The 12,865-nt window shown below is 37.9% G+C and overlaps 1 pseudogene; it reads left to right on the top strand.

Moving 5' to 3' along the window:
• LOC125654385 (vezatin-like) overlaps positions 1 to 12,559 on the top strand; it is a 19,554-nt pseudogene extending 6,995 nt beyond the window's left edge.
• The last annotated feature ends 306 nt before the right edge of the window (positions 12,560 to 12,865 follow it).

The raw sequence follows: 12,865 nt of genomic DNA, 5'->3' as shown, positions 1-12,865 counted from the left end.
AGCGTACTTCGACGATTTTATGCATTTATCTAACCCACATGTTAATGATAGAGCATGTGTCATTCAAAACACCATCCCTGGAATTGGGTGTGTTAGTTCATAATTGGCGGTGAACTTTAGCCGTAATGTTGGAAGGATTCACTAATCACCCAGCTGTGGAACCATTTATTGCGACCTGGGTCTACTCGGAAAAGGCGAGCGTGGATTAGCGGTCATTAATTATAATTGATGTAGCCACGTGTGTGAATGTGTGACTTAACGACGCCAGGTATGGTGAGCAGAGCGGAAAATTAACTGCACTTCGAGATAAACCAGGTGAAATTAGGGTATGGGACCTTGAAAATACTTCGACATAAGCGGAGTATTTGAGATTACCGTGTTCGAAATATCAGAAGTTTTTTTAATCATTTATATAGGGAAAACGGCCGGGACCGGCGGTCGACTTCGACTCAAACGGGGTATTCGAGATAAACCATATTCAAGATACAGATATTTTACTGTAATTATATTTAATTACAAGTTGCAGTGTATTATATTAACTACAAAGACATTATGTAATGGGTGTATGATTAATGGGCTGGATTTACCAACCAGTATTTTGGACTGTGATTAGGGCATTGAAAGTTAAGGAAAGCTGTGAGAGAAAATGAAAAACTGGTAACTTTATCTATTCAATAGTCAAGTTTTTACAGAGCTTTATGATAGTTGACAGTTGATTTAAATACTTTTGTTATGTTCCTTGGGCAACAAATATAAACAAAATGTGCACCCCCCTCCAGTTTTGTGAAAAAGAATCTTTACTTTGGAGATGCATGGGTCTGATAACTGTAACTGGTTTAATCAATTTCATGGGCATCAATTTATGATTGTTTTGTTACTTTTTGTGGACGGATATCCTGGTTTTTTTCCTCATTTCAAAATTTTGAAATTCCTTAATCTGTAAATTTTGTTCATGAAGAAATTGTTGATCAATGAATAATCTTTGACTCAAAACATAATGACTTATTTGATTTTCTGCAATTTTAGAAATTGTTTTACAAAACTAACATACTGAGGGAATCCCTGACATGTAATGTTCTAGAAGAGGATGACCGGATTTTCTGAAACATTTCTCAGGACTGAAGTCGGAATCTCTCCAAGGAAAACAGGACCCAGCCCTGAGATCTAAAGTGTGTGTATCAAATCCAATGCCTTATAAACACTGCAAGGTATCACACCAGCAACAACTTCTCTACTCTAGATTGGTTTTAACTTCTCTACTCTAGATTGGTTTTAACTTCTCTACTCTAGATTGGTTTTCCCCTTTATTTATTAACTTCTCTACTCTAGATTGGTTTTCCCCTTTATTTATTAACTTCTCTACTCTAGATTGGTTTTCCCCTTTATTCATTAGAGATAAGGGTACGTAAATATGTAGTTTGGGGAAATACTGGAGGAGGGATATCTGTCATTGAAGAGTTTTTTTTTCTTTCTGTGAGTCTCAATGTTTAAGTTAAATCCAGTTGACGATTCAACCCAGAACAATTAATATTTCAATGCAGAAAAAAGATTAGATTAGAATTGTATGACTGTAAATATACAGGACGAAATAATGGCATTGAATACTTATTTGCTGAATATGTGACCTCCTGTTAGAAAAAAATTGAAGTAGAAAAAAAGCTTGAAATGAGAAGTAGACTAATGACTACACCCAATATCCATCAATAGATCTAGCAGCCAATGAGGATCTCTCTTTAAAGCAAAATAGGAATAGATCTAGCAGCCAATGAGGATCTCTCTTTAAAGCAAAATAGGAATAGATCTAGCAGCCAATGAGGATCTCTCTTTAAAACAAAATAGGAATAGATCTAGCAGCCAATGAGGATCTCTATTTAAAGCAAAATAGGAATAGATCTAGCAGCCAATGAGGATCTCTCTTTAAAGCAAAATAGGAATAGATCTAGCAGCCAATGAGGATCTCTCTTTAAAGCAAAATAGGAATAGATCTAGCAGCCAATGAGGATCTCTCTTTAAAGCAAAGTAGGAATAGACTTCCATTTATTTAGCAATGATACTAAAAATATTATAAATAGTAATTTTGAACAAGTATTGTATTGTATTGTTTATTGGCTCTAAGCCTTACGGCTCATCAGCAACAAGTAATGCTATAATTTCATCGAGGCAGACTTTTTTCACAGAGTCGTGTCCCCTTTCAGATTCCTGATGTTGGGGATTCCCCTGCTGATGGCCTACTTTTATGGGAGGTTGATGTGGCCCAGCTACCCTTGGAAATACAAACAGATAACAGACACCCTGTCAATCCTCACGGCTGTTTATTTCCTGTGGATGATTGGGAGATCCTTGTACTTGGCCTGGTGAAGGTGGACACTAGAGGGCACTGTTCAGGAAGTGACGGAGATGTTGATGTGTGGAGAAGACTTCTTCAAATGGACCGATAAATGTCTGCGACTGATTCAGGAATCAGAGCTGGTAGCCAGAGGGTTTACACTGTAAGAATTGTGTATAAACATAGAGTTAATAGCCACTAGCTAGACTAGGATTAATTCCCCTCGGTCAGAATGTCTCTAAACAGAGCAGGTAGCCAGGGAGTTCCCATTGTAAGCATTGCATGTTGCCTAGTAGTAGATCAAATATATAAAAAAAAAAGTAGAACTGTTAGTCAGGGGACTCCCTTTTGTAAGAATTAGACATTATCTAGATATATATACAGTGTTACCTCGTTATGTCGCCAGCTTTTGTCCCAGCCTATTTTGGCGTTATATCGAGGATGGCATTATTCAGAGTTTAGTCATTTTCGTTCATTGATTTGAAAAAAAATTTGGGGTTGATTATCGTCCTTTTATTGTCGTCCACATATGACAAGATATGTAAATGCATGAAATTGGTTTGCTTTACTCTTAAAACTTTGTTTAAAAGTGCATATCCTGAACTTTTGCATTTGTAAAACACACAGTTTCATTTGTGTCATGGTAGGTTCTACACTGACTGAATAGGTTGAGCGGTTGACACACACATGTAATGACTGCAACTTTTTTCTGGAACACAGAAGTATGACGTCGCACACATAAATACACACAAAAGTCACATGGTACACGAAATTTACAGCAGTTGATAGCAAGTCTCATCGTATAGACATTTGGATAGTGTGCAAACGAACATTAGCGGAAGTTTGCGGCTGATAGTTGTTTCGTTTCTCGGTTGTTCATGCATAGGCAATACTACTGGACAATTTCAGAGGCAATTTTTAATTGAGTATGTTCAAGTTATTATCACAGTTACCTATGATTACCTGTTTTCATGACAAATACTTAATTTAATTTCGCTCTGATTCATCGCAGACCAATTATGTATAATTAGGGCTTCTGATCCCTGGTCGCTGGCATTGTTATCTGGGGATTTAGAAAGGCAATTTGACCTTTTGTACATGAATATGGGTGAAGGATGGCGATAGGCGTGGTTGGCATTATATTGGGGTTTTAGCGTGTATGGAAATCTGTTCTACACATTTCGATGGTGGTATGCGGGTTTGGCAATATAATTAGTGGAAATATACTGAGGTAACGCTGTGTGTGTGTGTATGTATATATATATATATATATAGAGAGAGAGAGAGAGAGAGAGAGAGAGAGAGAGAGAGAGAGAGAGAGAAAGAGAGAGATGTAACAGAGCTGGGAGATAGAAGGTTCCCATTGTAAAAATTACACATTCTCTATTAATAATTCGAAAATCAATCTAAAACCAGAACAACAGGTTCCCTAAGTAAAAATCAGATTTTCTCTTGTGATAACTCGAAATAAAACAGGGCTGATAGCCTAGGGTTCCCTTTGTAAGAATTCCACATTGTCTAGTAATAACACAAATATCCAAAAACAGAACTGATGGCTAGCAGATTCCCTTAGTAAAAATTATTATTGTCTATCATTGTCTAGTAGTAATCAAATATCCAAAAGAGGTTACGAACTTACGCAATCGTAACTACTCGGCTATTTCTGTCACTGCAAATGAACCTCATATGTAGATCAACTTCATCAAAGTCAGTTGCCATGTGTACACAAATGTAACTATGACGTCACAGTCATACGTTACAATATGAAACGCGAACTTTCAATTGCATCTCGAGATATTATACATATTATCTGAGGTATTCTATCACAAGAATTTTCACTTAAAGATGTTTATGTATTATAATGAATAAGATGTGAATGATACCAAAACTGAATTTGTGGTGAAAATCTAAAAAAAAAAAAAAATACACATTACACCGAGATTCAGTTCTGGCCTTCTAACCTCATCCACAGGTGTGCTTCTGGCGAAGAAATGCATCGATTTGATGCAATCCTTGCACCGATCCACATCCAAATCTTCTTACCGGTTGTCTCAATTTCATCCTAGTCCTGTTACCCCCTGCACAATGCAGTGTGCAATATTAGAAATGAGTAGGCCTAATGCATAACAAATTGTAATATCTACCATAGCGCCAAGACGATAACTGTGACATCACAGTCTGTGTTATGACATCATAACATAAATGATTTAGTGGTGGTAAAGACAATGGTTTTATGCTACTAACGGTAAACCTCTGGTTTTTCCCACATTTAAAAATAGTAACTATTCACATCAAGCTCCTTGGTACTCCCAGTGATATGATACAGTAAATAGGTAAAGCCTTTGTGTAAATTATCAAATGGTCTGAATTTTGCTGTTTTATTTTAAGAGTGAGCCACACCAGTCCTTTGAGCCGCCTGGAACAGAACAAACTGCTGAGGCATCAGAGACAGTGTCCACAACTGAGACAGCAGCTGTTTGTCACATGTAGGGACTGCATGATAGCCAGCAAGGACTGGACCGGTCAACTGGTCACACAGTAAGTTATGTGTGGGGACTATGATAGCCAGCAAGGACTGGACCGGTCAACTGGTCACACAGTAAGTTATGTGTGAGGACTGTGATAGCCAGCAAGGACTGGACCGGTCAACTGGTCACACAGTAAGTTATGTGTGGGGACTATGATAGCCAGCAAGGACTGGACCGGTCAACTGGTCACACAGTAAGTTATGTGTGGGGACTGCATGATAGCCAGCAAGGACTGGACCGGTCAACTGGTCACACAGTAAGTTATGTGTAGGGACTGCATGATAGCCAGCAAGGACTGGACCGGTCAACTGGTCACACAGTAAGTTATGTGCGGGGACTATGATAGACAACAAGAACTGGACCGGTCACACATTAAGTTGTGTGTGAGGACAGTATGATCTTCCTGTAACTTTTTGACTGGTAATATGTAACACATCAAGTTATGAATTAACCTTTAGAGGTTGTAACTAGCACCTGTGAATAATTCTGTGAGAGCAAATCTTTTTTTAAATATGACACTAGTTTAGATAGCATCAGATCATGGTCTATATTAAATATGACACTGGTTTAGATAGCATCAGACCATGGTCTATATTAAATATGACACTGGTTTAGATAGCATCAGACCATGGTCTATATTAAATATGACACTGGTTTAGAAAGCACCAGACCATGTTCTATATTAAATATAACACTGGTTTAGATAGCATCAGATCATGGTCTATATTAAATATAACACTGGTTTAGAAAGCATCAGACCATGGTCTATATTAAATATGACACTGGTTTAGATAGCATCAGACCATGGTCTATATTAAATATGACACTGGTTTAGATAGCATCAGACCATGGTCTATATTAAATATGACACTGGTTTAGATAGCATCAGACCATGGTCTATATTAAATATGACACTGGTTTAGAAAGCATCAGACCATGGTCTATATTAAATATAACACTGGTTTAGATAGCATCAGATCATGGTCTATATTAAATATGACACTGGTTTAGATAGCATCAGACCATGGTCTATATTAAATATAACACTGGTTTAGATAGCATCAGATCATGGTCTATATTAAGTATGACACTGGTTTAGATAGCATCAGACCATGGTCTATATTAAATATAACACTGGTTTAGATAGCATTAGATCATGGTCTTTACTGGTGATATGTTAAGATGGATTGCAAGATCTTGTTTTAGCCAATATAATATTTTGTTTTCTAACAAATTGTTTACTAGCAATAGACAAGCCTGCTTATTTTATGGGTTTTTTTTATTACAGACACCCTCTATCGGTAGACAGATCAGTTAATTTTCTGGCCCATCTCTCACTTGAAGAGTATGGTCCATGTCTGCAAGTCAAAGGAGAGAACTCAGATTCACAGAAACATCTAGAGGAAGTGACAGATGGATTCTCAGTGTCGGCCATTAAAGTAAATACTCAGCATTGTAAATATTGCAAACAGATGTATTTTTTCTTCAACAAGTAACAATTGTCCCAGATTTTCATTTGAACTACAGGGGACACTTGAAAACTATAAAGTGTATGGATCTACACAGAAAAACTGTCAGAAGTGTATTCTCGTGTAATCCATTATTTTATGAGTGTATTTTGTTTCATTTACGATAGAAGTAAAAAATAAAGAGTAGAATTAGGCAGTAGCTATAGTGGTATCTAGCCTATACTTTCACCAAAAGCGCGTGTATCTTAAGCTGATTTGAGGAAATGAAAGTACTTAATGCCCACAGGACTAATTGAATAAAATTATTTAAGATATGACTATAAGATGTTGCCTTTTACTTTCAATTTGTCTGAAAATCATTTTCTATGTGAACTTCAAAATTTCATTAAATCATTGATTTTATTAATTACCATGCTCCTCAGTTGATTTGTAGGGTATTTAAATGTCCAAACTTAACATGGCACATAATCATAACTTGCAGAGAAGTTGCTAATGATCTGATAATGTTTATTGACAACAGGGAATTAATCATGTGTGTAAGATGCAATACTCGGAGCTGTGTAGATGTGTCGTCCTCAGGGTACTCCACTCAGTCGGTAAGTCTTCTGTCTACAGGGTACTTCACTCAGTCAGTAAATCCTCTGTCTACCTACAGGGTACTTCACTCAGTCGGTAAGTCCTCTGTCTACAGGGTACTCCACTCAGTCAGTAAGTCCTCTGTCTACCTACAGGGTACTTCTCTCAGTCGGTAAGTCCTCTGTCTACTTACAGGGTACTTCACTCAGTCGGTAAGTCCTCTGTCTGCCTAATACAGCTCTGTGACTAATAATCTCAGGTATATTTAAGCTTTGAATTCCTGTATTTTTGAGAGTAATTATTTTGGACAAACAGCAAGCAAGATATAATCATTTACAGGGGTAAACAGTGGCATTTACAGTGGTAAACAGTGGCATTTTTAACGTACCATTACCATATTTGGGATATGAAACTTGGTGGGAAATTAAGTCATGTTGAATGCAAATACGTGTAAAACATCTAATTATCAATTTAGATGAACACTTTATGAAGAGCTTGTGGATCACCTTTTGTTTTAAATTAAATCCCTTCAAGATAATGGCCTTATCAGTGAGAGTTTGTTACCATGCCGATGCTTGCCACAATACTAAACCTTGGTTTTTAAGAAAGACCCACAATTCTCACTTCTAAAGGTTGAGCATTTGGTAAAAGAGCAGTCACTACTAACATGATACACGTACACTGTAGGTTTGATGCAGCCGAGGCACAAGTGGGACTTGAACCCATGACTTCTGATTCACAAAGCAAATGTTTTAACCGCTGAGCCACTGCAACTGGTTCGTACAACATGTATTTTTAAAAGATGATTTGCCATTGATGTATGATATTTCAGAATCCTCCGAGAACAATAATTACCTAGTCACTCGGGATATACAGGAGAGATTCTGTCAGAGTGTGAAGGAGCTCCAGACCCTACACAGTTATTACAACAGTGTGTCCTCCCCTCCAGACACAGCCTCAAAAACCAGATGTCAGTAAAATGAATGACCTTGACCTATCAGTTCACAGCCTTGACCTTCACCTGCAGGCAGCTTTATTAAGGTAGTATGGAGATAGCGATTTTGAATGTGTTTTTAAACAGTTATGTGTAATTAGATATGGCTGTTCTTTGACAGCATTGACTGGTATAGAGAATTGATTACATATCTGTCTGATCTACAAAATTAAATGAAAGTACATAATTTGAAACACAGTGTCCCATTTAACAGAATTTGACCTGCTTTTCATGCAAGAGATGATTATTTTAGTCCACAAAAGTTCACAGAATGTATGTAGACAATTAAATGTATGGACACGAAAAAATATGGCAGGTTTTTAGGCGACTCTTTGTTTACATATGTGTCCACATTGAAATCTCAAATTCTCATCAATAAATAATATTTCACTAGTTGAAAAACATGTTGAAGACATATATTTGTGTATGTTTGAATTTAATGTAGTTAGCATGGATTATACCTTTGCACTTTGAAAACTTTGGTAAATATTACATTTTATTTTTTTATTTATTTTTTTTTTTTTTTTTGGTCTCCTAGAGTCAGAAAATTGTCAGTCCTTTTAAAACATCCGACTAATCTGGATACTGAGTCACTGAGTGGTCAAGCTGTAGAGGTCAGGAATGACCAATCACAAGAGGTCCTGCTGGATCAAATTAAACAGGAACTGCTGGCATGCAAAGGATGTTGGGAAGAAGGATTGGAGCGGCTCCAAAAGTTGTACAAATACCAACCAAGTCAAGGTATGTTTAAGCCCGCTGTAAAAATGGCAGACAATGTATACTGCACATACCTGTACACTAGTACACCAAAACAGGCCTGGATTTATTGAGGAGAAAAAAACCTATGTGGAAACTTGGACTGAAGTCTGGGATTTTACTGAATTTTAACTTCTCAAATAAAAGGGAACTCAAACTTAGATTTGAGATTTTTTTTCGAGAAATCCGAGCCAGGATGATGCAGTATCTTAGTATCTGTACAGATATTGATTAATGAGTTCATTCCTTCAGTCGTCTAAACACCAAGCCAGGATGATGCAGTATCTTAGTATCGGTACAGGTGTTGATTAATGAGTTCATTCCTTCAGTCATCTAGACACGTTCTCTGAATAGTTTGCTTGGGATATTCATGTACTACCTCTTTTTTTATATCAACTTTAGCCAAAACGTCAGAGATCGTCCACCAACAGTCAGTACACACCCACTGCCCTGTGGACACGCCCCCTGTCGATCTGTTTAACACCAGTCCCCCCATTATAGAGGACGAGGTTTGTATTGTGTGGATAAGTACTTGTTTCTTTCTTTCTGTACTTTTGGAGAAAAAAATTACCTGTTAAAAGGGATTGCAGATACATATGTACATGTATCAGCATTTATAAAGATTTCAAGGTTATCTGGGGAGGTTTTAAGCACTAAGGAAAACTTGATCAGCCGCAAAATCTTTGTTGGCATAGATTTTATAAAGAGATGTGAATGATTTGTACACATATATTTTAACGTATCAGGTTTTCGAGGCCTACATAGATGATGAAGTGGACGTGGACCCAGATTACAGCTGGGATGAGTATCTCACTCCCGAGGAAAAGGTGATCATGCTTCCAGTTTATTATTGATGATCGATTTACCCTGCTATGAGTGTCTGCGGTGTGGATTTAGATAGCACCTGCTGAAATGTTAAATGTACTCACGAGGCTGCCGATTGCCAATCTTACTGTTGTATTTCCATGATGTAACCATTTTATTAGGTCACCTGAATCATTCAGGTGACCTATTGCTATCTGTTTTTGTCCGTCGTCGTGCGTTAACATTTGAACATTTTCAGCTTCTTCTCTGAAACCCCTGAACCAATTTCAACCAATTTTGGCATATAGCATCTGTGGATGGAGGGGAACAAAAATTGTGAAATTCGTGGTCCCTGCCCCCCTGGGGCCTGAGGGGTGGGGCAAAAACCATCAAAATGAGTGTAATTTTAAAAAATCTTTTTCTTTACTCCTGGACATCAAGAAGCCAAACTGTGGGCATAATTATAATGAGCGTTGAGCCCTCTACCAAAATTGTGAAATTCATGGCCCCTGGGGCAGGAGTTCTGGTGTTAGGGTGGGGCTCTATTGGTCATATAGTGAAAATGTAGAAATTCTTTGAAAATCTTCTTCTCTGTCTCTGGGTATTAAGTAGACAAACTAATAGCATGGTAATGATGAGCAAGGATGCCTCTTTAAAAATTGTGAAATTCATGGCCCCTGGATCAGGGGTTCTGGTGTGTTAGGGTGGGGCTCTATTGGTCATATAGTGAAAATGTAGAAATTCTTTGAAAATCTCCTTCTCTGTCCTTGGGTATTAAGTAGACAAACCAATAGCATGGTTATGATGAGCAAGGATGCCTCTTTCAAAATTGTGAAATTCATGGCCCCTGGGTCAGGGGTTCTGGTATTAGGGTGGGGCCCTATTGATCATATAGTGAAAATGCATTTTATTTCTTTGAAAATCTTCTCCTCTGCTGCTGGGTATTAAATAGACAAACTAATAGTATGATAATGATGATCAAGGATGCTTCTTTCAAAACTGAAATTTATGGCCCCTGGGTCAGGGGTTCTGGTGCAAAGGCGGGGCTGATTGATTATATAGTGAAAATGCAATATTTCTTTGAAAATCTTCTGTTTTTGTCCGTCGTCGTGCGTTAACATTTGAACATTTTCAGCTTCTTCTCTGAAACCCCTGAACCAATTTCAACCAATTTTGGCATATAGCGTCTGTGGGTGGAGGGGAACAAAAATTGTGAAATTCGTGGTCCCTACCCCCCTGGGGCCTGAGGGATGGGGCGAAAACCATCAAAATGAGTGTAATTTTAAAAAATCTTCTTCTAAAATGACACATGTACTTCATGACCACATAGCTATTCAATGTTTCTTCCATCCAAAAGTAAAATTCTTATATTTAAACACAAACCTAATTCAAACATTGGAAAGTTGTTACATGATACTCAGGTGACCAATAAGGCCCCTGGGCCTCTTGTCTAGATTAATTATAACGTGCATCTCACTCAAAATTCAAAGAGTCCTTATTATATAAAGCAAAAGCAATGAAGCATGTGCACTTCAATGTCACTCAAATATAGGTGGTGTCTCAGAGAGCAAGATTAGATAAACATCAATTCACTACAACAACAACAACTTATAGCCCGTGGCATGAACACGATTTGAGCTAAAAAAAAAAATCAAATTTCATTTTTCCAATTTTATACTCTACAATACTTAACTAAAGTATGTCTAATGGTCAGCCAAAGTTTGTTGACTATTACCTCTGATATAAAATAAATTGTTTGCGACATTCAATTTTAGTGATCTCATCACTTGCTAATAATGCCGAAATTAAATCCTCGCTAAAAATTCTGCCTATACGGTATTCTTCTGTTTATGGAGGTTTTAAAAATGCCTGGACATGCGCATATCACAAAAATAACAAATATTAAAACGAATAAAAACAATTGTGACCCAAGAGTATAAACTTCTGTTTATAGCATCTACGATTCTGTAGAATTTTAATCTAGCCATAGAGAAGGTAGTAAAATAAAGCTGTATAACCAACCATCAACAATGGATTACTTCTGATATTCTCCGAGTGAAACGCTATTGATAAGATTCTTATTTCAGGAGAGGAAGAGGAGAGAGAAGCAGGAAGCTTTACGTTTACTGACAGAGCTGAAGTCGGTGATTTCTGTGAGGGCGGAGGAAATGGGCAGGAGGGAAAAGAAAGCTCAGGAGAGGAAGTATGGGGTGGTGTCCCCAGAGAATCAGTGCAATGACCAGGGACCCAAGAAATCAAACGACACAGAAGACACTCATCAGGATGCAGGGCTTAATTTTGATGAGCATCGTTCTGATAGGCTCAATGTCTCTGAATGTGAAGATGATTTTATAAACGGGGAACTTAATTTGAATGAGGATTTAAGTTGTAGTGAGTCTAAAGCAGCTGTAGAACAGCTAACATGTAGTGAATGTCAGAATGAACTTAAAAGTGGGCAAAACACCGGGAAAGAAAACCATGATGAGAGACTTTTCTCCACAGGTTCAGAGGAAGGGCCTGTTGATTGTTCATTAGGAAATTTCCCTAATACTGTGCCAAGGAATGGAGTGTTACCATTTCAGAGTCCCAACTTCCAATTCTCTTCCAGTCTTGCAGCCATGGCTGTTGCCAGGTCACATGACTTTGGATTGACAGAGGACACATTTGGAGACAGCGAGTCAGACTCCGGAGACTCGGGACCAAGTTAATGAAGGCTGATCCTCTTACTAGACTCGACACCAAGTTATTGAGAGCTAGTGCTCCTCCTGAATGCAGAACCAAGTTACATGTAATAAGGGCTAGTCCTCTAACTGGACTAGTTCTCTTACTAGGCTGAAGACCGAGATTTTAACCATTACTAGACTGAGAATCAAGTTGTTAAGGGTTATTTCTCTCTTGCATTGTGTTACTAACTGCTTGCATAAAATGATTGAAGGTTGATATTGATTCAGACCAAAGTGAACTTTCTCAACAGAATACTCGTGAATATTCACTATTTGGTTGAAATAAAAATATCAATTTGTCTTTTGTCCTGTTAAGATGAATCTGTGTGAAATACATGTACCTGTAGTATTTGGGATTGTGCAATAAATGATTGTTGTGATCATTGGAATTCGTCTCTGTTGTCCGTCTGTAATCAGCTACATGTAAGTGAGCTTCTCTAATCAAGGTTTGTCTGGTGTCAGTTTGCGTCTCTATCTGTTATCAAGAAACGTCGAACAGTAGCGGTCAGGCGGGTTCAATCACGGACTGGTAGCGGTCAGGCGGGATTAATCACTGACTGGTAGCGGTCAGGCGGGTTCAATCACTGACTGGTAGCGGTCAGGCGGGTTTATTCACTGGTGGCCACATAGCTCAGTTGGTAGAGCATCTGACTGGAGATTCAGAGGGCCTGGATTCAAATCCCGATCTG

The sequence above is a fragment of the Ostrea edulis genome, chromosome 7 (assembly GCF_947568905.1).
Source record: "Ostrea edulis chromosome 7, xbOstEdul1.1, whole genome shotgun sequence".
Taxonomy (NCBI): domain Eukaryota; kingdom Metazoa; phylum Mollusca; class Bivalvia; order Ostreida; family Ostreidae; genus Ostrea; species Ostrea edulis.
This window is presented reverse-complemented; position numbering and strand designations above follow the sequence as displayed.